Source organism: Athalia rosae, chromosome 1, assembly GCF_917208135.1.
Source record: "Athalia rosae chromosome 1, iyAthRosa1.1, whole genome shotgun sequence".
NCBI classification, from domain to species: Eukaryota; Metazoa; Arthropoda; class Insecta; order Hymenoptera; family Athaliidae; genus Athalia; species Athalia rosae.
In genome coordinates, this window is record NC_064026.1 from 23478365 (window position 1) to 23504675 (window position 26311).

General features: G+C 46.5%; 1 protein-coding gene across 2 annotated transcripts in view; it reads right to left on the reverse strand.

Annotated features, from left to right (window-relative positions):
• Window positions 1-24593, reverse strand: part of LOC105684509 (MOXD1 homolog 2) — a 95545-nt gene extending 70952 nt beyond the window's left edge. The window contains exon 1 of one of the 2 annotated variants that reach the window (XM_012397902.3): window positions 24015-24593. The gene's annotated coding sequence lies outside the window, so the exon portion shown is untranslated. Of the gene's footprint in view, window positions 1-23528; window positions 23798-24014 lie in introns of those variants that run through there. The other variant, XM_020851473.3, reaches the window with a different exon arrangement.
• Window positions 24594-26311: the final 1718 nt, after the last annotated feature.

Here is a 26311-nt window from a genome sequence, read left to right on the forward strand (position 1 = left end):
ATCGGTAGTCATCCCATATGTATATAGTCGCGCGGTTTTAGTGTTTCGCAATAGTTTCCAAAGATGCGCTGAGTTATTAGGTCGTTTGTCAGCCAGTTGGTAGTCTGAACCCCCAACAACGTTAGATTATGTAGCTACACAAGAAGCAGGTGTTGTAGGAAGTTGTATCCCACTGGAAGTACACCCGTTGTAAATAGCCACGCGGAAAAAACTCTCGATCGCAGCGTTTGTGCTACAGGACTATATACACCGAACCCGCTTACAGAACTCTGCGAGCACTTAGGGAAACGTTATCTGCAGAATATACTACAATTAGCCTCCGCGAAAAGGAATTGCCACCCTTTTCGAAACGACAAAAAATAAACCGCGTTGTTTCCGAAACAACACTTTTTCCACAGGCCGATTTTTGCCTCGGTGTCGTTCGATGGTACAATTATTGTCTTCGTACAAGACACCGTCGCAAGTTCTTTATTAAATAAAAATGGGAACAAAAAGGAACACACAGACTGGCGACCCTGTGGATCTTATGGATTTGGAGTGCGGAGAATAAGGTTCTTAAAAAAGAAGAAAAAAACAAAAAAAAAAAACGACCAGCCGTTTTAATAATTCCATGTCGGAGGTGGCCGTTGGATGCGAATTGACTCGCTTCGTACGAACGTACCCTCCAACGGACGCCCAGGTTGAGAATCGCTCGCGGAACCCGTCGAGATGAATGCGAACGGCGCACAGTCCCGGTATTAAAATAATTAAGCAAATGCTTCAATTTCAAGCCTCTATTACAACGTATTTACAGCTCACAGGGATTTTCCTTACACAGTTGGGAAGCCAGGCTTATTTCGTGTTGCGCACCTGGACCGAACGCGCCCTAGTTACCACCGCGTAGGACTTACTTTAAAGCAAATAACCGGGTGTCGGAGTTTCGCGAAAGCCTGTCAGAAACGTGAAATGGGAGGCTTAATTTTTCAGTGACGAGACGTTATTTCTCGTACGGGGAGGGGGAAAAAATTCCCAAAGAAATGTTGAAAATTCATCAGATTCGTCGGTCGATCTGTGGTCCGGGAGAGAGAGAACGAGGGAGACGAGTCCGTTCGGAGATATACCGGCGTGTACCCTGGCGAAAGAAATGACCCGTCAAATAGCCATTAATGGACTATACGTGTAATAATACATCGCGCTGTCCCTGGATGTACGTATACTTTATTTTTCCTGATACGACTGCGACGTTCGGCGGTGCAGCAGCGGCACAACCAGTTCATTGCGCAATGCACCAAAATCCACTAACAAGCGACAATTTTCTATTTTCTCTCCAAGGTGCAAGAGCAGCGATCCCGAAATGGGTTACCGGGACCCCTAAGTATAGCAATTGCAAAGACAATCTGCAGTTAGTGCGGATTAAAAGCGAAATATCTTTCGAGAGTCGGATAAAATTTCAAATAGAGTTGATCACTCGGCTGCGCGGAGGTCGCAAAAGTAACGCTCACGTATGGGGTGAGTTCTCTAACGGTTACTCGAATGAAAAGGCGATACCTCCTGACCCAGATACGGGGAATGCTCGGGTTAGAGGTTTACTCGCGCACAACCACCGCCGGGGGTACACGAGGGCCCGACAGAGACCCAGGCGACAAGGTCTCCAACGGCAGCAACCCCAACCGGGAAGACGTGATCTGGATTTGTGATACGCGATACCGCGAGAAAGACGCCGACGTACTTATAGCTGTATACTTAGGCATATGCGTTATGAGAGACACTTTCTTATTGTTAGGTGAAGATAACAACTTGTAAAAAAGTAGCATCCGCCGAGGGTACCGCTACCTCCGAATTACGCTCGTAGTAGACATGTCGCCTGACTTGTAGTGTAACTTGTCAAGAGTTATTCATTCGTTTGATCCGGAAATATAAATCCATATTTTTACTCACTCGTAAACGTATAGTTTCTCAAACGTCCACGCTTCAGATTCGGAACTTACCTGTAACAGAAATAAAAAATAAAGGTGAGAAAAAACGTTAGCCTGAAGTCAGAGGGATGAGACGAAATACGTGTATAAAATGAACACATTAACGTCAGTCCGGCGTGAAATAGAAATGGAAGTGAATGATATGAATGGAAGTGAAGTGAAGTGAAAAGAGAAAAAAAAGATGACGCGTTGGGTTCAAGTTCGAGTAAACAGAAGAGACTGGGCTAATCAGACACTGATTGTGAGGCGTAGCGGTCTTTCACACGAACGACGGACGACGGACGGATGCCTGGGGTACCTCGACCGACGAGCATCTGGAGTAGTCGCCGACCGGCACGATGAGAATTACTTTCATGGCACCGGGAATACGTTGGCAGTTTTTTTGCGAGATTCTCACCGGCAGCCTTCGGTGAAGTCTCGAAGAGTGAAAACACAAGTCTTCTAATCACTCGCAGGGGGCTGAGTTATAGCTCAACTTATTTTTACCTTATATTCTGTACTTCCAACGAACCACCCGGACTCCGCAAAGCAACCCCCGTCATTTTTTACCTAGCGAAAGTAAGTTTCCCGCCGCTCGTAACAGATGCGTTCCATCGCGTTCGTTCGTGCCTCAAGTCCCTTCGTTCTTGGGTACGAAAAACTTGATACTTCCATACCGTGCTACCGCTCCCGCTCGCGGTACAAAACTCCAACGGACATTATACACGGTGGGTTGAACACGTTTTTCAGTTTTACATTACGTGTCAGTTTACATTATAACCTGCACTGTCACGGTCTCTACCGGAGTAATGCAGCTGTACAGTTGCCCTCCAAGATTAGACGGATGAATAATAAATTGACGAATAAAAACGAAGGAGAAGTTTTTCACGTTTTCGTAAAATCGAAGCTACTACTCGATCGACTTTACAAGCTTTTTCTACATCCGCTAAGCGAATCTGGCAAATTTTGCGATCTGCTTATATATCTTTACGAGAATAAATGACATTTGGATAAGATCTGTCGCACATCTCCGCCACCATGTTCTCGAGCCGCATCTTTGCACGCCAGAAGAGATCACAGCTCTTGGAACGGTCGTATTTCACGATACACGTTCATTTTACGTCCTTGGAACCCAATGGAACGTAGTTCGTTCGCCAAAACCCACCCACCGAGTTCAATTGACGATCCGAACTCTTGTAAAGCTCTCGTCGGATCTCCCTGGTGCAGCGGCGGCAGGCCGCGCTGGCGCTGGAACGGTGTTTCGTCATTTAACGCCTCTGCACTTGGGCGCCTGCCCGTAGCTGCGCCACAGCCGGTAGGATTTTTAGGATGTTCGAATGTTTATGACTTTCGTGAAAAAGCTGGAGCGCTGTGATGTTGCCAGATGTTGGGGAAAAAAGAAAATTTGTATCGGTTAACGTGGATTCATGTTTCCTTCAAATTATGCCCTACCGAGGAAAGAGGAAGTACATGACGGATCGAGTGAACCAAAGACCAAAGTATTGAAAAATGATCCCTCCAATTTCGAGTTTTTCGAATTTTTCCAAAGGGTCGACTTTTCGAACCATCGCGGGGTCTGCCCCGTTTTTACACCAGCAGCGACTGAAGAAGGGAAACGAAAAAAAAAAATAACTTCGGTAAAACTGAGAACATAAAACTTGATTGCCGAGTTGATGGCCACAGGTGCGGTACGATTCCCAAATAGTAATTTCGTAAGCAATCAATAGCGGAAGGCCATAGAAAGATACGATATTGCCTGGAAAAAAAATGATTCCGATTGACCTCGCGTCCCAAGGGTTACCCGTGAATCCCCGGTATCGAAGCACGGATGGATAACAGTGTCCTCGCAATACATATGAGCCCCATTGTTCGGAATAGAACGATCGGTTGATAGCTGCGGTGGATTTTACAGAATGAGCCGCGCCACGGGAGAATAAGAGGGAAGCAGAACTGGACCACACACAACCGCATCCGACTACGATCGCGGGGTAATCCCATATCGATTGGCGACCCAGTGCATAAGACGGTCACCGGGCCATTCGCCGACACATCTGCAGTGCAGATGGGTAAATACCGTTATCATTCTACGATCTAGAACTACAAACCTGAGATGAAGATAGACCGGCAAAGCGTAAACGATCGGGAGTAAAAAAAAGTACCGGGATAATCATACATCGCGGTCAAATTGCCCATCTAATTTCGATGAGGTGCTCAATGGTTTGGAAGGAGAGCATTAAAAGGTATTAATGATTGCAACAGTAGATTCACGATGGTACGAGTCGTATCTAAGGTGAATAGATACATCGTTTCGATACGAGACTACATGTCACGTGAGAGAATGAAGAAGAGCTGTCACGCGGTTACATGGATGGGTACAATACTCACGTCCGCAAGTATTCAGAGAGATATTACATTTAAATGTACATACGTGTGGCCGTGTACGTACGCTACACTACGTGGCGAGCGTGTGTGTCCTCATGCGAGTACAAGATCGTAAGTCGCCAAGCGACGGCGGTTGTAGGATCGCGGCAACATCAACATAATATTTTACGGCTGTACGTGACGGTATATGGGAGACGAGACTGAGATGCGGCCAGCTCTGAGAAAACGTGAGCTCCGAGCGTTGTAACGGTACTAAAGTGACCCGAACGACCTGGAGGACCGGGGCGACCCAACCTGCGCCTCGAATACACCCTACAGCTTCCGTTGTACCGCGTCACGGATGATAAAAAAAAAAATAATAATAATAATCATCTGAGTAAAAACACTGGAACAGGACGAGCGTGCGGATTGATTCGCGGACTTCGTAACTCGGAATGCGGAAAAAGGAGCGAACGAAGCGTAGAATAATGTCGGGATCACACCTCCCCGTCAACTTTACCGTCGACCGATCGGTGGAGGCTTAGTTAGATCAAAGACTCGGGCAGATAGAAAAGTCTAGATCTGTGGGACCTCGGATGCGGCGCAGAGGATCCACGCCAACGGGACTCCGACCCGAGGCTGTCGCTTCTGATCTTCGACACCCGGTCGACCCCACGAAGGAACTTCAGAAAACGCCGCGTGCCTACGATGGGATGAAAGACATCACCAGCGGTTCTCTGCGATGACCGGTCAGACGGCTGAGTCGTCGACGATATGGCAGAGTATCGAAAATCACGGTTTCGAATAACGAGGAAAGCAACTACCATTCAACCCGGGGATATATATCGAATCCACGTCGTATTTCAACCTCGTAGCTTCTCGTCTTCCAATCATGGATTTACCTCACCTCAGCGAACACCAATCGGCAATATTCTTTGTCGACTTCGGTCTGACTTAACCCATTCCCAATCCCTCCCACCTGCATCGAAGCAAAGAGGGGAAAAGTTCGACTCGAAGAAAATATCCGACATCACCGGTAGCTTTCCTTTGGCCCGGACACGGGGAAATAAAAGAAACTCCGGACAAAATGGAAACCGTAAAAATCCTAATAACTTCGAGGACCACATTCGGAAATTCGCCCCTCATTTTCAGTTACTACCACCGTCGGATAACGGTGCACTAACTTCTTGCCACAGGTGCTGAGTAAGCTCCTTCTGAAGCAGTGAAGATGGAGGGTTGGAGATTATCAGAAATATTTATCAACCGGGACGCGTAGTCACGTTTATTATTACAAGTAGATAAGCCTGAGACTCACGAATAAATTGCACCCAACTTCAGGCGACGTGGCGCGTGATTGCCATTCAAAAACACGACGATCCTCGACGCGAAAGGGACGCTGATCCGACCCACAGCTACGTCGTTGGTCTCGAGTTGTTTCGGGCGCGGAGTTGGTAACTCTCTCTTATCTCAAATCCGTATCAAGGATACGCACGTTGAGGTCGTCAAATGTAACACAAAATCAGTTCCCATTCTCCGCAGAGACTCGATCGTACAAGTGGCGAGGAGAGTTCGCTGTTAGTTAAAATGAGGAGACTATTGACTGAAGAGCTACCAACAAAGAGACAACCTGCGGGAGCACGTAAAACGCTGATTCGAAGCAGCGAGTAGTAAAGGAGAGCGGAATAATATGAAAACAGCAGAAATTCTGACGGCCGTTTACTCGACGATCCGTGGAAGGAGCGAGATGTCATTCACGTCGAGAACACAAACAGTAGATCAAACTATCGGCGACCCGGGAATCGAGAACAAGTAAGGCTATGTTGTTGACGCGTCGCTTGTCGGTGGCACCTCGATCCGGGCTTCCATTTCCGGTAATACCCGTCTAGCCTCCTTTCAAAGATAATATCCGCTTATTCCTACCTCTTCTTCGTCACTCGGTGTACGGCAGATCGTGCGGCGGCGTGATTGAGGAACGCTTTTGCCGTTTTTCATCACCGCGGCTCCTCGTATGGCATCAGCAGCAGCAGCAGCAGCACCGGTACGAACGAAAAAGGAAAGGAAGAAGGGCGACGGGTCTAGGCGAACGCGCGATCAGGTATCTTCTAGCTAAACGAATCACCGGCGGCTGCTACCGACAACGCGAGCTAAAACATTGCCCGGCTAGCGTCCTGAAATTATTCCAAACACCTCAATTCGGTACAGAATTGACAATGCCCGGGATTTATTTTACACCGATTTCGTTTTTCTCCGACGCCTACGCGAGCGAGAAAGCTGCTCACCGCTGTATCGTACGGTATACGGTGAGATGGCTCGAGTGTTCAAAGTCTAGACGATTACGCGTCGCAACTCTAAGCGCGAACGGGGGTGGAAAGTGATACTTTTTAAAAGGTTTGATCGATGATCGTTGAACTACGGAGCAGCAACAGCACAGTAGCAGATCCAGTACCAGCGGCGGTATAAGCGGTAGAGGCCACGGGGGTAGGTGGGTACTTGAAAAGGTTGAATTATGAGTATATCGTAAATCCTGTCGTTGAAAGCCGCGGTGTATATCCTCGGATCACGAGGGGGGTAATGTGTATGGAAGTATATTTTTAATGCGTCAGAAAATCCTTTGGGGAAGGTAAATTTCAGACGAACGCTCTTTCGGAGGATATCGAGGGTAAAAAAAATATCACCAGCTGCTGCAATGGCATAATTCAGCTGTGTAGTAAGACCTGCACGCTTTAACCCCCATCTCCCCCTACCCCGTCCGCCCGTAATACAGAGGCAATATTATAATTCGTTCCCATAACGAGAAATTCCGGATATCCTCCCAATTTTTCAGACGGTTCTAGTCCTGGCGCCGGAAACATCTATCCCGGGGAACGTGTTCCACCCGCCACGGCGAAGAGAACGAGCGAAACTCATCTTGAAGAGACACACGTTCCGGTGAGACGGCGCAGCCATCGTCTGGTCTATTCTTCACGGATCTCTCAAAGTACCCGGGCGTTACGACCATTCCTGACGCCCTCGAGTATCTGAGAACCCCTGAACTTGGTTCTCTGCAGCGCGACGGAACAGCGTAGAAAGCGGCAGCAGCCACCACGTAATTATGTGACGCCCTCTTGCCTTCAGACTCTCTTGGTATGGCTCGTAAACTGTATGCCGTGTCATTGCTCGTTATTGCTGGGAAGATTAAATTGTTGTGGCCCGGCGAACTTTAACGTCCTCAAAAAAATCTCTCGAGTATGTCTGTATATACGTGTATTTTTAAAGGAAGGCACAGACGGAGAAACCCAAGGAGGAGACATATGCGTGTCTCCGTACGATCCCAGGTTCCAATTTGGAGCCTTGCCCGAAGTCTAATGAGAAAATTGACCCCGCACTGATGTTTTCATTGGCACCATTAACACTTCTAAAGACATGGTCATCCAGATTGAATTGAACCTCGTTCCGCGGGGCGTTTCATATGTACCGAAATAGCATGTACCGCTGATTGGAAAGATTAGAGCAAATACATTCTTCGATCTTTTTTGTTTTTTCTTCTTATTTTGCCGCGGCTTCGGGGTTGATGGGAATGAGAAATTAGGTGGCCGGAACACGTGGTGTCATTGGCGCACTCCGCCGATCATTAAATCTGGTATTTGACCCGAGGGAAGATCGATTTTCACGCAAGGACGAAATAACTCTGTGATCTACTTCCAATTTTGTCGTGAGCGTGTAATGTAATCAGGATGGAATTTCATCAGAAACATCGTCGGTCCCCAGCCCCTTTTTACGTGCATTACACGGACGACGTTAGCTGCCATTTTTTCATCTAGCTACGAAATGACGGAGGTCGAATTTTCGCGCAACGAAGATTCGTCGTCGATTTCAGTTTATTGGAAATACACGTATAGCTGAATTCACTTTCGGTACAACATTCCCTTCGAAAATCTTTGAGCTCTGTTATCGTAAGACGTGGGTCCTCTTGCGCCGACGTTTTTTTTTTACCCCAGCGCTCCGTTTCATAAACATACATTCAGTCGAACATTTTCAATAAATCCGTAACCCGCCACATACAGACTCCGAGTTTATACCGAATCTCTGAGCTACACGGCGTGTGCACACGATGGATTTCTTCCACATTCCCGTCCCCTTTCCCCTAAATCCCCCCCCAACGCCATGATGAATCGCTTCTGCAGACATCAATTCGATAAAACTTTATGGTGCAAAGGTACAGAATTTGTATGCATGAGTAAGCGATATTTCCATGCTCACATATTGTACCTATACCCATTACGCACCGCTCATATTTACATCTCAGGTAGACATGCGGTGAAACTTCAGTATTTCCACTCATGATTAGCGAAAAATATGATAATTATCAGAGGAAAATATACTAATAATGAGTATATTTTACTGAAGATTAGTATGCCAGTTTTGCAGTGTATTTCGTCGATACATGTACGTAATTTTTTTTGCTTCTTTTCTTCCGAACGTTAAATTTGATGGAATTGCACAGGGGAACTAGGGGTGCGCCGCTCATCGTTAATCCACCTCCAAACGCGTGCTCGCACCCCCACCCCAAAAAAAAGAACAAAAAAAAAAAAGAATGAATGAATCTACCCGTGGGAGTATTTATAGTCACCCCTCCAGGTATCAAGTGGGACGTTCATTGTCAGTTGACGATCCGTAGCCACGAAAATTGTGGTGGTTGGAGAGAAAATTTTATTTTAGAAATTTCGACGCGACTGGTTTTCGGATCATTCTCGAAGGACGCAGTGCATCAGTCGGAGTTATTTTCAGGCTTAGGTTATACGAAAACTATACGAATGGCTGGGCTGAATATCAAAAGCTTTCGACTGGTTTGATATTTTATTTCGACGAAGTTCCGGCTCGAACACGAGCCCACCGAACGTCTATCAAGCTAGCACCGCCACAAGAGAAATATTGAGTTCAGTATATGTAATAATTAAATGCTAATTAGATGCTAATTAAATGCTCTAATGCCGAATTTGTCGCTCTGCATTTTATAAAAAAAACCTGTGGCGGTGCCAGCTTGGATTCAAGCTAGCAGCGCCACATTGAAAAATCAGCTAAGAGAGGGTGATTTCGAAAAAGTGATTGGGCAGTAATTAAATGCTAATTAGATGCTCCAATAATACCCAAGGCCCGAATTTGTCGCTCGTCATTTTCGATTTTTTTTCAATTTTTTTCGATTTTTTCTGCCGTCTGTGGGGCTGCTGACGGTGTCGAGGGTCGAATCTACGATGGGGATGACAAATCCGGAGAATGAATGACATAATAATAGAATGATAATTAGATGCTGATTAAATGCTATAACGACGAATTTGTCGCTCATCGTTTTTAATTTTTTTTCATCCTCAAGGGCTGAATTCGGTGAACTAAGCATCTTGAGGCGAGTGGCAAAAATTTTACACGAATCGAATTTTTCAGGTTCGAGTCATTGGTTGACGACTGGTGACATTGCTAATTCAATGAACATACGACATAGAATCAATCGTCTCAACATGAGTTCACGTAAAAATTAAAAATGACATTGATTTTTGCACATTCTACCGAAGGGCAGGTACTTTTATGATGATAAAGTCTGCAGAGTTTCAAATTCTTTGGATAATTATTTTAACCGTAATAAAAAAATCAAGAATTAAAAAATTAAGCGGCACGGATTCAAATTAAGATAGAGCCCTGAAACTTGGGGTACATTTTTTCAAATTTGTCATCCCCATCGTAGATTCGACCCTCGACACCGTCAGCAGCCCCACAGACGGCAGAAAAAATCGAAAAAAATTGAAAAAAAATCGAAAATGACGAGCGACAAATTCGGGCCTTGGGTATTATTGGAGCATCTAATTAGCATTTAATTACTGCCCAATCACTTTTTCGAAATCACCCTCTCTTAGCTGATTTTTCAATGTGGCGCTGCTAGCTTGAATCCAAGCTGGCACCGCCACAGGTTTTTTTTATAAAATGCAGAGCGACAAATTCGGCATTAGAGCATTTAATTAGCATCTAATTAGCATTTAATTATTACATATACTGAACTCAATATTTCTCTTGTGGCGGTGCTAGCTTGATAGACGTGCCCACCGAGCTAACCCGGTCTTCACACTCATGCAAACAAACTTGCAGTCCATACCTAAGTATGAGTGAAAATTCCAAAGAGACTCTTCCCCATTTGTAAGCTGCTTTTGATCAAATCGGATATTCTCTGACTGTGAAGATGAAAGTGAATGATCCTCGTCGATCGTGAGTGCCTGTATAATGCAAGACAGATATATATATTCAGATGTGAGCGAGTTTATACTTGAGATTGAAGTTGTTCTTACGATACCGTCACACGCCAGGCTCTTCGTATTCGACGTTTCAATTACCCGACTAAAATCTCGCGCAAGGATTAATTAATTTATCTCCACTATTAAAGTTTGTCACAGTAATTTGTTGATCAACAGAATTGACGATTTCAATGGATATACTTATTACTTATGTAGAGCGTTGATAATTACAACGAAGCATTATATATACACGTATATGTGTAAGTTTTGAACAGCCCGTGTACCATACGCGAGGATGGTAACGAAGCTATTGTTCCAAAGCTTCGAGATAGGTGGTCGAATTCCGCAGAAATGACATAATTGTCGTCATTAGAGTTTGCCTATAATCGGCAGAACAAACTCAGCCCGTAATGGGCCCCCGCAAATTACTTACGGTACGAACCACGTCATGTTCATCGATGGGGTCATCCTCGTCGAGTCGTAAGCCGCGGGACGAAATGAACGAGAGAAACGATGGTACAGGCTCCTCGTGTATACGTATACCTACCTACCTACCTACTGGGGGGGGGGGGGAAACCAAAGAAACGCGAGAAGTCTATAACGACTCGGGAATCTCAGCTCAGCTCAGCTCAGCGCATCTTGTCTAGAACTGTGAGATAAGTACGTAACGAATACATCTGTATACCTCGTAGGAATACTGTGCAATATAAATAAAGTCGGATTCTTTGCAAAGGAAGGAGAAGCTTAGCTCGGCCATTGGTTTTATTTCCCCGACAATTTTCACGGCGATTACCGCGGCGAGTGAAGGCATTCCGATCTATAGAGCAACCGATTCTTGGACGAAAAATGAGAAGAAAAAAAAAGTTACCTACCGGATAAACGCGTATAACGTTACTTAACTGCGATTATTGGACCTCGATCGAGCGATCAAGATACGTCAACGTATCAACGTATGTCTATACATATAGCCGATACGTTTCAATCACATGTTCGTGGTACACGAATACGGTACGTGAATGATGGAGATAGGAACTTACGTCACACCGTGCTCTAGATGTGGTAAATATACGTATCTCTGTTACGCTATTAACCGCTGCTCCGCTCTGACGAACGGAAATGTGGCGGGCTAAAATAATTTATCATTCCCACAGGAAACGGAGAACGGTATAGTAGTGGGGAAATTATTCACTTCTGAAATGTAAAAGCTGCCCAGACTATACCGAGTGGGCAAACGGAGTGGGCCGTGTCACCTCCGAGATATCCACTCGTTTCGTCTTTCGACGTTTCCTGTTATTTCTCGCAGCTGAATCCCGGAGGAACCGGACGGACGAGCGGATAACGATCACGCGGACTTTGAACTGTGACTTTCCGGATGCAATTTTGGCGCGATTTCGAAACGGGGATTTACTTGCCGCAGGTGACGCGCGAAATGATCCCGAAAAATTATCAGTAGCTTTAATTTAGTCCGTAAATCATTCTCGCCTCCTGACCCGGGCGAAGAGTTACGGGTACAAAAAATATCGGTCTCGAGAGGTGTTCCATAAATCGTGCGTACGGCACGGCCAGACGCAAGCGTTCGTTTGGTTTATTATATTGCCTCGATGAAACGTGAGTCGCGAACCGGTGTTTTTATCGTCTACGCGTTCCCGGGAGCGGGAGGCGTATCCCCATAGGACCGGAAGTAAAGTAACATCCCCTAAAAACGCTCGGAGCTTCAACTCCGTGCGTGTGCGACTGTACGCTGGCGGGGTGGGGGAGGGAAAAAAAAAAAAAAAATTAGCGCGGCTTGTAATTCGCGGAAATGTCGCTTCGGGACACCGACAGTCTTTATAATTACAACACGGACCCACGGGTAATCCGCAACGAAGTGGGTCTTCCGCTTCCGCAACTTCCGCATAATATAAAAACTGAAGTAGCTGGTGGCTCCCGTCTGCACTACACCGCGTTCGAGGATGGATCGTCCAATTATAATACGCTCCAATTCGTTGTGATTTTATTCCTTGGATCTCATTAGAAGCGATATAATAAGTAAAAAAAAATTATACGAAAATCGGATGAATATAATCGTATCGGTTCGTGGTCGAGTCAAGATTTGAAGAAAAGTAACCTGCGAAAGATGAGGATAGAAATGGAGATAAAGACGAAGAAGATGGAAATGATTGCTGGTCGCGGCGTATAGTCTCACAAATACCCACACCGCCCGTGGACGAGTATAATGATGTTTGGCGTCGAACCTCACTGTGAATTGAGGATCAGCATCATCAAAGCAACGTCGAGTCTGCGACAGCCTCACACCGAGCATTCGTCCATTGGCAGTATTTATGATTATGCTTTACGATCCAGTGTTTATTCGCGCGGCATCCCAACGCAACATGTAAGGCGCGTATGAGACTCCTGCGATTATTTACGACGCAAAGTGTAATGGGATGTCAGGGATTAATGAACACTGAAAATGAGGTACGCGCGAGGCTCGACGGACGGACAGCCCTGACTTTATGAAAAACTCATTAGCCCGCCAACCAACCAACCAACCAACCAACCAAACCAACCAACCAAACCAACCGACCCACCCGGTCGTCCCTCAACGCGGCTCTCGCCCGCGTGATCTTTTGGAGGCAGTAACATCTTTTTTCTTCTTTTTTTCTTTCGCCCCCTTTTTTCATCTTTTTTTGTTTTCATCTCTTGAAGCGGATGCAGATACAATCGAAAGGTTCATAGACAGGGTCAGGGTGATTCCGTCCAAGACGGGTATAAAGAAAATAGCTTCCGGTCAGCGGTTTTATCTTACGGAAAACCCTTCTCCTCGTGAAAAGGAATTTTTTTTCTCTTCGTGTATCCCTCGGTAACGTTGGTACATTCATAATTCGACTCCAACAAGGAGAGGGAATGAGTTTTTTACATTACATTAATTATATGCTCAGTTTCTAATTCTCGTGAAAAAATAATAATTACTCGGAGGATGGAGCGGCGGTACGTTGTCCCGATGGGGTACTCGAAATTCGAGAGAGGATTCTTTTTTCACCATCCTATTTGTTGTATTTTTATTTTTGTCGCGCGAGTGGAAGTGTCGACGATCGAAAGAGGAGCACCGATGTTCCCGGTTCCTGCGTCCCTCCGCCACCCATTACCCGGGGTTAAAAATCCCCCATAAATCACATTAGGATGAGAAATGCTTCGGCGCTATCTGCATATACCCTTGGCAGCGTAGATACCCTGCCCGGTAATACCGCTTGGTAGACGATCGTATTCTACGGCGAACCTCCGGCGGGATCCTCCTCGTCCTCTCTTCCACTTTTCGTTCCCCGTACGCCGAGGCGAACGAGAACGAGAACGGGTCCGCCAACACTGCGGAGAGGGCAGCGATGCATAAATCTTCGCCCCCGGAACGGCTTGGTATCCTTCCTTTCCTTAATTACGTTTTTTCGCGGGCTGCACCCATTACGCCTCCGCCCATTAAGTTCGTCAAGTTAAGTAGCGACGTGATACCCTCTACCCTCGATTCTCTACTTTCTACTTCGCCCTCCGCGAGGACCTCTTTCAGCGGAGTCTCTCGGACCCCCTTACATTCGACTCCCTCGCTCGCTCCTCGACCGCTTGGGCCCGGGGGCTCACGGCGCCGGTGCCTTTCTCTTTCTTATTCTCTTTCTTATTCCGCCGCCGCCGCCGCCGCCGCCGACACCACCTCCGCGAAACTTAATTATATTTTATCGCAGCTTTGTCACGCTTATTTAAATTTAAATCGTCCTCTTCGCGAACCTCGAGGAACACCTCCGGAGCGTTCCGTGAGTGCGCTCGTAGGTATACCCCGTCGTAACGTAACCAACGGCTCGATTCGGCCCACCCGCGCACACGTCGCTCCGTGTACTCCGGGTCTCTCGTCTCCACGGTAAACTTCCTCGGGGGTATGAAGTGACTGAAGTCGAAACGACAAAGGAAAACCCACCAACGACACCGTCGTCCAGACCACGGGGATGAAAATAAGAAAAGTCACGGGAATGGAAAAAAAAAACAAAAAAAAAAAAAAACTGAAATTACCCAAGGAAATACGAGAACTATTTCTCGTCTCTTTGCCTTCAAAATGTCTACCGCAGTACAAAGCCTGAGGAATTTGTCCGCCCGCTCGACGTCGTCGTCACAGTTACTACGTGGCTCATTTAATTTGAGCTTTTTCTCTTCCCCTGTCCCATCTTCGCGAGCCAAACGAAACAAAAGAAATCACACTGTGAGGGATTCACGTACGACAGCGGGGGGACGTCACAGTCGCCTGCATGTGTTATCTCGTCGGCGATGCGTCGCCCGAGTCCTTACGCCGGGGGTAATGATAGCCAAGAATTTTCTAACCACGTACCAGCGTGATAATTGCTAGTCTTGGGACACGGGGTTGTCCGGTCGAAACCCCGAGTCCCCGAGATGATTATTAGCGTGGACAACGCCGCGCCTTGGCCAGGCCCAAAGAGGATTAGCATAAAGTCCGTCGGTAACTCGAAGGGCTTCTCGGAGTTTACTCTGATCCTGATCATTACCAAAAGACAAAGGACTTCTATAATATGTACTCTGAACCGCCGTCAGAAATTACTTATGTATGTATTTTACGTTATACATGTATAACCGAGTACATGATTTCATCAACGCCCACCGAGTCCCTGTACGTGTAATTCTTTTTTTTTTTTTTTTTTCAAGTAATCTATGCTTGAAGCGGATTTTTTCAGATAAAATCGTTTACCAAAATAACATAAATCTACAAAATTTCCCGCGAGTCTCTCGGTTTCGTCGGTTCGGATGCGGTATAACACAAGAGATGGATGAAAAACACGTACTCAAAGCGAATCAACGCGAGATCCGGGGCCGTTCCGGAACGTCGACGATAATACGTTTAATTTGGCTAGGAGCCCGTGACGCTACCGGAAATCTCGACGACTCGGCACAGCGACTAGCACGCCTCCGACCATACCGGTAAGCCGGAGCTTCCGCGGTACACGAGCGGGTCGGACAGCTGCCGAAGATCTGAGAGAATAAGAAAAGGACGCGTAAGGGCGGTAAAGGGCCGAAGGGGATAGAGCGAAAAGGGGGAGAAATCCTCGCGCAGAAAACATCATCGCGACCGTATATCCTTTAACGTTACAAACGCATGCATATAAGTTAAGCGCGACCCACGCCCAACGACGTCTCTCCACTACTCGGACGTATCATCGAGTACGCCGGGGTACACAACATACGTGAACAGATGTACAACGACGACTGGTTCCCGGAGACCCTTGGGTATTGTAAAACTATGTCCGCTGTCTTCCACCCACGCGTACTACGACGTGGGTGGAACTCCGTAGCCTGGACGACGCGACGCTACGTGCCCGCTACGAGGTTGTTTACGACCCGGAGAATGTACCTACATCGTACGAAAGGACGGCGATACTCTTCGGGCGCTCTATCCACTCGCGCTGCTGCCGTTGGACGCACGTCGGCAAAATAACCGAGACTCAGAGTCAGTAACCGATTGTTGGATTCCAAAAATGAAGAGAAATATTGAAACCGTGTCCGTTTCTACCGGCTCTTTTTCATTCAACCGTATAATACATACGCGTACGTTTTCAGAAGGGGATGAAAATTTTTCATGGAATAAATATTTTCCCCGTAATGTAGGTACGCCGTATATGTCTGGAGACCACAACAAGCTCGGAGCGGGACCGTTCGCCTCACCGTCAAATATAGAAGGCGAAGAAGCAACGGCTGAAAAAGAATAGAATGCGAAGGTTTACCGAACGGGGAAGAAATTATTAAGCCGCCTCGGGCGACACCGGGATGTCGCGAACCTACTTCAATCAGATTTCCAGCAACCTGTACGCGAGACGGTGAGGCGAGGGGGGTGCCTCGCCTCGCGAACCTCCGCATCGTCCGCAAACAATCAATTTCCACGCGGGGAGCGCATGTCTTCGGGGTTCGAGTTCGCGAGTCGCGAAGTCGGAGGCGACTCCGCTTACCCCTTGGGGTGTGCTTTTGAGTTTGATAGATTCGCATCAGCGAGGCAAGAGGCGGAGAGTAAAAACTGAGTAGAGAACGCGCGAACGAACTACGACTGCGGGCGACGAGTGGACGGGGAAACGGTGGAGGAGTAGCTCGTCGGCAGACGCACGGACGAACACCGAAAAAGTGTTTCAACCGATTTCCTCGCACACCGTGCGCATGTCTGAAGAAGAGTTCAGGGTCGAATCCACCCCCGTAAAGCTCTTCAGGCCCGGGGTCTCTCCCCTATCGCGAACATTCGTCACGAGCGTTGCGACGCCACCCCTGCACCGCGTACACAGCAGAAGGAGGGCAGCAGAATCAGGATCTACGAGAGAACGAGAAGAAGCGGGATAAACGAACGAGAACGTCGTCACCTAGTAGCATGTGTTCTCCGTTAAATGCCGTCTGCCTTATTGAGTGATAATGCGCTTGTACTCTCTCTCGAGAGAGAGAGAGCTCGCTCCGTCATCCGACCCGATAAGGCCGTAACTTGGTAGCCACATGTCTGGTCTGGTGGCAGAACCAGAAGCCAAGGAGACTTTTTCTCGTCCCCAAATTTAAATTTACACTTACCGAATTGTAGGTAGACGAGGGCGGAGAGAGCGCGGAAAAACCAGGTTGAAAAAACCCCGGTAAAAGGGAGAAAAAAATGAAAAAAGAAAGGAACACGATCCTTCTTTTCTCCCTACAGTCTACGGGCTTAAGTTCTACGCTTTTGGCCGATAAACTTACGCCCGAGAACGAGATAGCTTACGCATCGAAACAGATGGGTTACTGGATAGAAACTGATGTTTTCAGCGAACGTGGAATTCGCCAAAATCCCACCCCTCGCTAATAGCAAACTGTTACTATTTTCAACCTTTTAAATTCGTCAAGAAACTAAATTTCCCGCCGCCGTTCTCTCACATTTACACTTGCAGTTTTTGGAGGATTCAGCGAATCAAGCGAATCGCAGTTAACTTACATCGTCGATGTTGATTCCACGGTAGTTTTAAAGTGGAGGTCGGTTGGGTTGACGTGTTGAACGAGTATTTCATGCGCGGAAGAGAGCGGTTTGAATGTATTTCAAAAGTCCACAAAATGTACCCTTGCACAAGCAAAGCTCTTGGTCCGTTGAAGAGCACATTGTAGAAACGACGATGCAGTCTAAAAAGCCGAGAGCACTACAAGCGAAATGGTGCGGCTAACGTTAAGTGAAAACTCGAGTTCTTTCGGTCTATAATTAGCTACGTCACAGATACCAATGCTGAATTACAGCGTAGTCAGAAGTTACCAAAACTTGTCCGCTACGTTTCATATAAGTGCCCCATAAATGTCAGCTAAGCGTAACGCGAATCCAGATCTACTTCTAATTCTACGGGTATGTGTAATTATACATACGATGATAACCCATATGAATTATACGTATGTACGCAACGTGTGTATAGAGGGAGGGGTGGTTAACCCTTCTGTTCGTTACCGAAAGTGTTGGCGCATAAGATCAAAGCATAGACCAATTAGCGGATGTTGTAGTTACCGTTTATTAACAGGTGTAAAAGTCGCTTCAATAGATGAACCGAGTTGACCTCAACCCTTGAGGAAATGACGCGGTGATAGGCGTTCATATTTCAGGAGGAGTGTGACAAACGGTGTACCAGATAAAACAGATAAACCTACCCCGTAACGCGGTATATATATACCTATACCACAAGGATAATTATATTATTCCAGAGCCCGTCCCAGCTGATATTTATAGATGCGTTATTGCCAGTGGTCTAGCACGACAGCGGCGCGAAGGCGCAGCGGTGGATTCACTGCGGTTGATGTCAACTGCGCCCTGGGGTCTGTCGCCCCCAAATAGCGGTCCTCCACCCCCCCTGATGGAACAGTATCGAACAGAGACGGAAACTCACTTCCCGATTCACTTCGTCTTATTCAATAATTTGAAAAACTTCGTTCCGTCGACAATCATTGGAACGATTTGGTGAATCGATCGCAGAGGCGATCGGAAGGTTTACGCGAGGGTTTGCGCCACGAGAGACGGACGAAAAGTGCGGGGTGCGGCGTTACTTTTTTTTTTTCCTACGAGTCATGATACCCCGCTAGTGAAAGGCAGACGTAATATTAGTCAATTTAACCGGAAATGTCATCTCGAATTCGCTTCTACCAGCCGATATAATTTACGCCCCGTTGAAAAGGAACGAACAAAATGACAGTTATAGTACGGAGTTAATGCATCGTCGCCCTCCTAAATTACCCTTCTCTCGACAGTCGCGTTCTTCGAATTCTATCCGCTGTAATTCGTAATAGTATATATGTATATATATATATACGGGGCAGATTTCACGAGCCGAGTAGGAACGATCCGAGGCCCGCTGAAGGGTCAGAGACAAAATTACAGATTATCCGTTGACGTACAACGCCTCCTTCTCCGTATTCTTCGGGGCGCGCGAGTTTCACGCATTCATTTACTCCTCGATCGAGCCTCGATCCCGGCTTTTCCCATCCGCGTTGAAGGTCCACGAGCCCCGATCTTTTTGAGCGTTAATTATTTTCTGCCGATAAAGATTAGCCCCTCGGTGCGGCGTATAGAGCGAGTTCCCTGCAGCGGTAAACCCCTTCCTCACTCGATAGTTTAACGTATTCCGCCCTCGTGCGACACCGGCAGTCCTGATGCGTCGGGTTATTCCAATATACTCGATGATCCACCGACACACGTTTCACATACCGGACACGCCCGGATGACACCTGGTCATCGTCGATGTAAATTCACCTAGGCGAGGGTTGAATTATAATTCACAGGAAACCACTGTACTTGTATTACGGACCGCGGCGCGTTGAAACACGTGTAAATACATAAGCGAAGTGAAGGTGTAATGTGAAAACTTTTGAATAAGTCGCACCTATTATTTGTTTTTATACTTCTGCGTTATGTATGTACGTATGTGTTTACATTGCATTTATTCGAACGACCAGAGCTGAAGGAAAGCTTTGTTTGTTTACCGACAAACTCGCGGTTGCCGTTGAAGTCGACGTCCGATAAACACCGATTAATTAGCTTTACGTAACTGCGTTGGAAGCGTGAACGTGTGTATACGTAGACTGTATAACAAACAATTCCAACAACAAACAATGTATGGGTGTGTAGCGTGATACACGCTTGCTTCGCTACCCCTGCAGTAGCGGGTGCGACGTTAACGGAGGTTCAGTTTGAATATTTCTAGGATTTATGACGGAATAAGCGCGAGAAACGGAACCACGATAACAACGCAAAGTGCGAGTCTCAGCTGTTTGGCGGGTAGGGAAGGGAAACCGAAAGAAGCGACTAGAACAGAAACAGCTGACGTACATTTCCAACGACTGTGAAATAAAATATACCCACTGGTAACGGAAGAAAGAAGAACAACTTTTTCCACATGACATTTTCGCCAGACTGACTGTTCTTAAAAGGCTTTTAGCAAGCGCCCCGAGAAAGGTAGAACAAACAAACGAAAGAGAAAAGCGATAACGCGATCGAAAGACAAAAACTTTGGAAAACCAATTTCGTTAAGAGATCACCAAATAATTTAAGCCCTGATCGACGCCCGACCGTCTTTGCTGTCGGTATCGCTTTATCACCATATAACGTATATGTGTGGATGTAAGGTGACTACATATACCTGTCGTTTCCAATGTTTGGATCTGGCACCAGACTTAAAAAAAACAATACAGCGAATCGTAGCAAAGGATTTTTCGTTTGTAATCAAACGGAAAAAGGGTGCGAAACTTTATTGAAAGTCCTCGTCATTTTTGGGAGCGCAACTTTTTTCGTTCTACCCGCAACTTGATTTCTGCTGTCCAACCTGCAACGAGAATTCTTTCTCTGAAAACAACTACATACAATTTGCAACTGTTTCAGCAATTTTCTATATTTTTTTCAAAATCGGGTACCAGGTTATGAATAAAATTAAGTTCGCTCGACCAGCGATCGTTTGCGTAACGTATACTTTTGAGCTGGCTCGTCGACGTTGCGAACTTATATCATATCGGTTGTGACTTAGCATAATTTCCTTCCACCTAATTGGAATCACAAATTTTCAAATTACTGCGGGTAGAACGTAACAGTTGGATCGGGCTAATTGCGGATTGACAACTTTGAATTCAGGTCCGAACCCTAGTAGATAACCCTTTTTGTCATTATTTCAATATTCCGAACCCTTTTACATCCGTACGATCATAGAGGGGGAGTGGAAAACGCATGCAAAGTGGTCGTGCCAATCAACGTGCAAATTAATATTATTTCTCGTCAAATCCTGATTATTCGTATTATAACGAAACGCAGCGAGTGGTCAGGGAGTGTCGAAAAGCTCGAACGCGCTCTCTCGGGGCAACCGATCCACTCCAATTATTTGAAATTGCATAATTAATACAACGTTACCGTACATTCCGCCCCGTAACGAACTTACCGACACGGAGATTAGATTAAAAAGGTAATATTCGAGCCATTCATTCTCCTATGATTTTGCACCGATCTCGAAATACTCGTCGACAAAATGAAATAAAGAATCCGACCGCCGTCCAGGATAAATAAGACGTTACCGCACACTTGCATTCAGTTCCCTACGGGGAATCTGCAGCGACTATTCCGCGGAATCGTTGTGACAGATGTCGCTTGGTAAGAAGAAGACGGTCGCGTGGAAGTGACGATGGCTGTAGTGTGAATTGAAAATTGAATAATTTTAGTCGCGCGACACCGTTAAGGGGTAAAAGGAAGACGGGCGAAGAAAACGACACGTCGAGAAAGTCAGGTGACGTGAAACGGGGATTCTTTGGCTCGTTTGAATGGAGCATTTTGCAAGACCGTTGCATACAAAACGGCAGCGTGATTTCCATGCGGAAACGCGGCCCGGCGCAAAAAGCAAGGAGACCGAGGGGACGAATACGCGGGCGAGGGTTGGTCGCTCGGTATACTTAAAGAGGATAGCGAATGCGGGCGCCGCAAGAGGATATCCGTAAAGGTGGACCGCTTCTTCCTTCTTTATACCTACTACCCCCTCTATATCGCAGCCTCAGGTTGCGAGAGGCTGTTATCCACGGTTATCCGGCCCCCTCCACCTCGCAATCTTTCTTCACCGAGAAACTCCCCCACGTCTTCGCGGATGCCACAATTTTTCCTCGCTTTGCAAAGAACCTATTTCTCGACTAATGGTTATCGCATCCGCGCTCTGATCCGAACTTTGAACGATTCGCCGATAGCGGGTGGACAACGGTTATAGACGTATACTCTCTCTTTCTATAAGTCTTCGACGTAATTTTCCTCTTCCTTTTCCTCTTCCTTTTTCCCATTTTATCTTTTCATCTCTTCTCTTTTTTCGCTCTTCCGGGTTTCAGGTTTTCCCTTTCCTTCGCTCTTTTTCTTTTCCATTTCTTACTTATAACTTTGATTATTTCTCTGCCACCGCACCGTCGCGACTGCTGCTACTGTGCAGCGACCGAGGAAGCGTAGAAAACTTTGAGAAAAGAGCGGACACTTTTCTTCAGATTTACGAACACGTGCCTCGAGCGGAAAAATAAAAGTAAAAATGAGAAGAGGTGCTGGAGAGAAGTGAGAAGAGAGAAATTCTCCAGGGAAGGGCAGGCAGCCCCGCTAGTTTCACCTGGACGACTTTTCTTATTTTTGTAAGCAACACGACAATGCTTTTAATTTCGTTTTGTTGTTCCCGGAGACGACGAGTGTTCGCCGTCGAAAACGCCGTGGCGAAGTTCCATGTGTTTCGGAATCTCAACTTGGCGCGGTGAGAGAGAGGCACACACGCGCAAACACCTGCACACCATACGTCAAATCTCCAGCCCCGTAAACAGTGGTCGTCCTTGGCGGACGTGCGGTTGTGTTATACCCTCTTAATTGCAGGGTACTACTCCAAAGTAACTTCTGTCCGGCAATAGGGGCGAAGATTTTCGTCTAGTTCTAAATCAGCGAACGCCAGAGTCGCTAAAGAGTCAATAATTGATCCACATTCCCAACGCGCTTTCAACAAATACACTCTCGGTTGACGATGTGTCTTCGAGCCGGTTTACCCTGATACCAGGATTCACCCCAGACCTCGAAGAAGTTGTTCCGAAAATTTTGCCTTCTCATATCCATTTACGATGGGCAGGGTATTATACCGTTCGCGATTATTCGGGGGAAAAAGTTTCAGATATCGTAGCGATTCGGAAGGGCGCGCGGTAGTAAGGCGGAGACAATTTTTTTCGAGGATGAAGAAAATTACGATATTCACGAAAATGGTGATTGAAAGCACGGGCGCAAAATGAACCGACGATACCAAGCGTGGCAAATTGCGTACCCGGAAGAAAAGTGGGGAAGGAAAATCTTTAATCGGATCCTCTGAGCTTTTCTCTTTATAGTTCGAACACATCCTGCCGGATCTTATAAACCGGGAAGATATATCGCTCAACGCGTAGACACGACATAAAATCGTATAATTATGTTCTCTTTGATAGGACAAAAAAAAAAAAAACAAAACACGGGTGATTCCACGCATCCGTCAGACGTCAGACGGCGAGGGCGAAGCAAAAGAAAGCGTTAAACTCAAACGCCTCCTTCTCATCTTTCAGTTCAGTTCGTTCCTTATGATTCAATCGGCCGATCGCCGAAAATCGTTAAAGTTGAGCTACTGCTCGAGATATCCCGTTGAAGATTTCCCCGTTTTATGCCCCTTGCCGTACGCTACGCTTCCGACTTCGTATACGTCTTGATCATTGATGTGTATATTACACGTTTATCACCACCTATAATATCGAGGGATACGTGCTCCGAACGAGAAAGAGGGAAATCGTTAGAATAAAAAACAGAGGAAGAAGAAAAGGAGAAAAAAGCGGCGCGGCAACGCCGAAAGGTCTTCTTTTGAAGGTGATGCCCACTGGGCTCGACGAGCTTACGACTCCTCCTCAGTTATCTCCAAATATAACCAATTTCAGATCTCGCCGCGTTTGTATCTGGGATAGAAAAACTTACCACTTGCAACGAATCCCTTTCAAGTTGCCGCTAGTTTTGATATTGCCCGTCAGTCTATCCCTTAATGGGTTGTCCGATCTGAGCGGTCGCTCTTTTTGCTCTGCTTCCTTTTTCGAAACTTATTCTTATTGCCGGTATCGGCCAATTCCAAAAAGTCCGCGGGGGATGCGAACGCCGTTGAAAAAATTTTGCCCCCCGGAATTTTATGAATAAGCACTTTAATTGAAATTCCTTTCTCCCTTACTTTCCCCCTAACCAGAATTTTTTATATCCACAACGGTACTTTCACGCCCACCACGCGTGACACCTCTTAAATTCGCTATTTCTTTTTTTTTGTTTTTTTTGTTCTTCTCTCTTTGATCGCCCGCGTTAGCCTACGGGGGTGTGTGAATATCTGGGTGGTCTAGTTCCGGTCTTAAGAGATAGATCTACACCTTCGCGTCAACCACCCTCAGAAGTTTCTTATGTTTGAAGTGGAATACCTACCGTTATTAGAAAAACGAAAAACGGTCTTGAGCTTCTCTCGACGATCTGCCTGCACTTGGTGAACGGACGTTTGAAAATATCTAGGCTCAATAAAACCAGTTCGTTGGTCCAGATCAGATCATCTCCCTTCACAGTACGGCGTGTCAATGTACGCACCGCTAACGTGCGGTACGAGCGTTGCTCCGATATCAACTAGCAGCACCGATCGTAACGTAACACCACAATAATCCACGATCGTCACCAGTTCCGACCTCTCATCGGCGGGATTAACCAATATACTATATAAAACTGGGAAAACCAATAACCCACAACAATCACTGTTCACGTCGAATAACAACTACGTTTTATTTAGAGTTGAATTTTATCTTTCATCCTATGCATCCGTAATCCCTCCGAACAGAATCTCCGTTATCTTGTTCGATTACTTTTCCTTGTCGTGGATCAACGACAGACGAGCATCTCTCCGTTTTCGTAAACCGTCACTTTATCCCGTAAACACGATCGTCGAATAAAATGATTGGGCGATCGCGAGAAGGCTTCACCGCTCGCAACGGCTCTCGCCACAGTACTGAGCACGCCGAGCAACCTGAAACCAGGCCTCGACTGCTTGTACGCCACGTCCCCCTCCACGAAGTTCGCTTGACTTCGACTCCCTCTTTCGGTCCTTTTCGACGAACCATCCCCCGAACCCAGTTCTCCCTCGACTCTCCCCCTGCACCCTCTTCAATCTTCTCTTCGCCGCCCTTACCGCACGCCACCTTCGCCTTTCTATAACTCGCTTCCTTCCTTCCACCCTTTCTACTCATCGCACCACCCTCCCCCATCCTTCGGCTATGGTGCGACGAATCGGACCGATATACGTACACCTACCCACCTACCACCCGATCCTCCGGAATCGGAACTACCCTCTGGTGTCGCTGCCCCGTGTGTCCACCTTCGGAGTCGCTCCGTGCTCGTCTTCCTTTTTCTCGCCGTTATGATATGTGCATACATATCTCGCAGCAGCCGGCGATCGTGCATGTATGCATACAAATCTCCACCGCGTTGCACTATCGCCAAATCCACCGGGATTTTAATACATTTGTACGTCGATATATCTGGGAGTCCGTACGTCGATGGATGTACAGGGCGAGTCACCGCAAAGGTCCCGATTCGGGAGGGGCTTCGATTGAGCTTCGTGCCTTCTCTTGATTGTTATTTCGCCATGACGTCACTTTCTAGCGCGAGAATAGTTTTTTGAGATAGTTCAGTTTCGCAACGGCTTAATTCAGGAATTTACCTCAATCCGTTTTGCTTGCTCCTCGTAATCCTTCGTGAGTTACTGGCGGTGATGAGAATTATTACATAATGTATACACGAGTATAAAACGTGACGCGTGTAATTTTATCAAACAAAAGCTGCCGTACGAAACGGAGTTCAAAGCGATTATAAAAAATTAAAAAGAATCTCTTCGTACGCCTGAAAACTAGGTGAAATTTTCTCATTCGACTTCCATTCAATGCGTTTACAGTGGAAATCGTTTTGCGGTTCGTTTGCACCGAAACCATTCAATGACCATCGATTTCGAAACTATGAAAGAATAATAAAGACTTCACCCCGATACCTTGACGAATTCGCGACGCGATATTGCAGTGGAAACGATCATGGCAAGGTACGGCGCGTACTTTTCATCATATTTACTCCGCTCGAGCTCGTAGCTGACGATGAAATGGATATCGCGACCTCCGACGTTTTCAGTTATGCTGGCAAGGATGAATGATGCGAACGAAGTGAAAATATACGGCCGAAAACTGATGCGGCGACAAAATGAACGAACGTCGTCGGCAAACGGAGGTAAAATTCGCGCTCGCGTACAAAACTCATTGCGTGTTATGGATAAAGAACAGCGTGTTTACGATAACGGGTGCACTTGATTCAGGTGAATATTATCCGGGGGCAAGCGGTAGCGGCAGCATAAACAGGACGGTAAAAAAGCCACGTATCGGCTGAGCGTAAAAAACAAATTATATTAGACTTTTCACTACTCACCGAGCAATATTCCGCTCGCAAATCTCCGGGGGAAATGTGTGTGTGTGTGTGTGCGCGCGCGAGGGTGTTCTCTGCGGCTATATCCCGATAGAACCTTTTCCGCAAAGCTTGCTTCTGTATACCGTTGTAATATGGTCGGTGGTCATCGCACATAGCGTCGACGCGGTAAGCGCAATTAAAACGTAAAAGGATTAAGGGCAGGTAAAGAATGATAATAAAAACTGAAAGGAAAAATTGAAGAGTGAGAAGGGAATGAGCGAAGAAGTAAA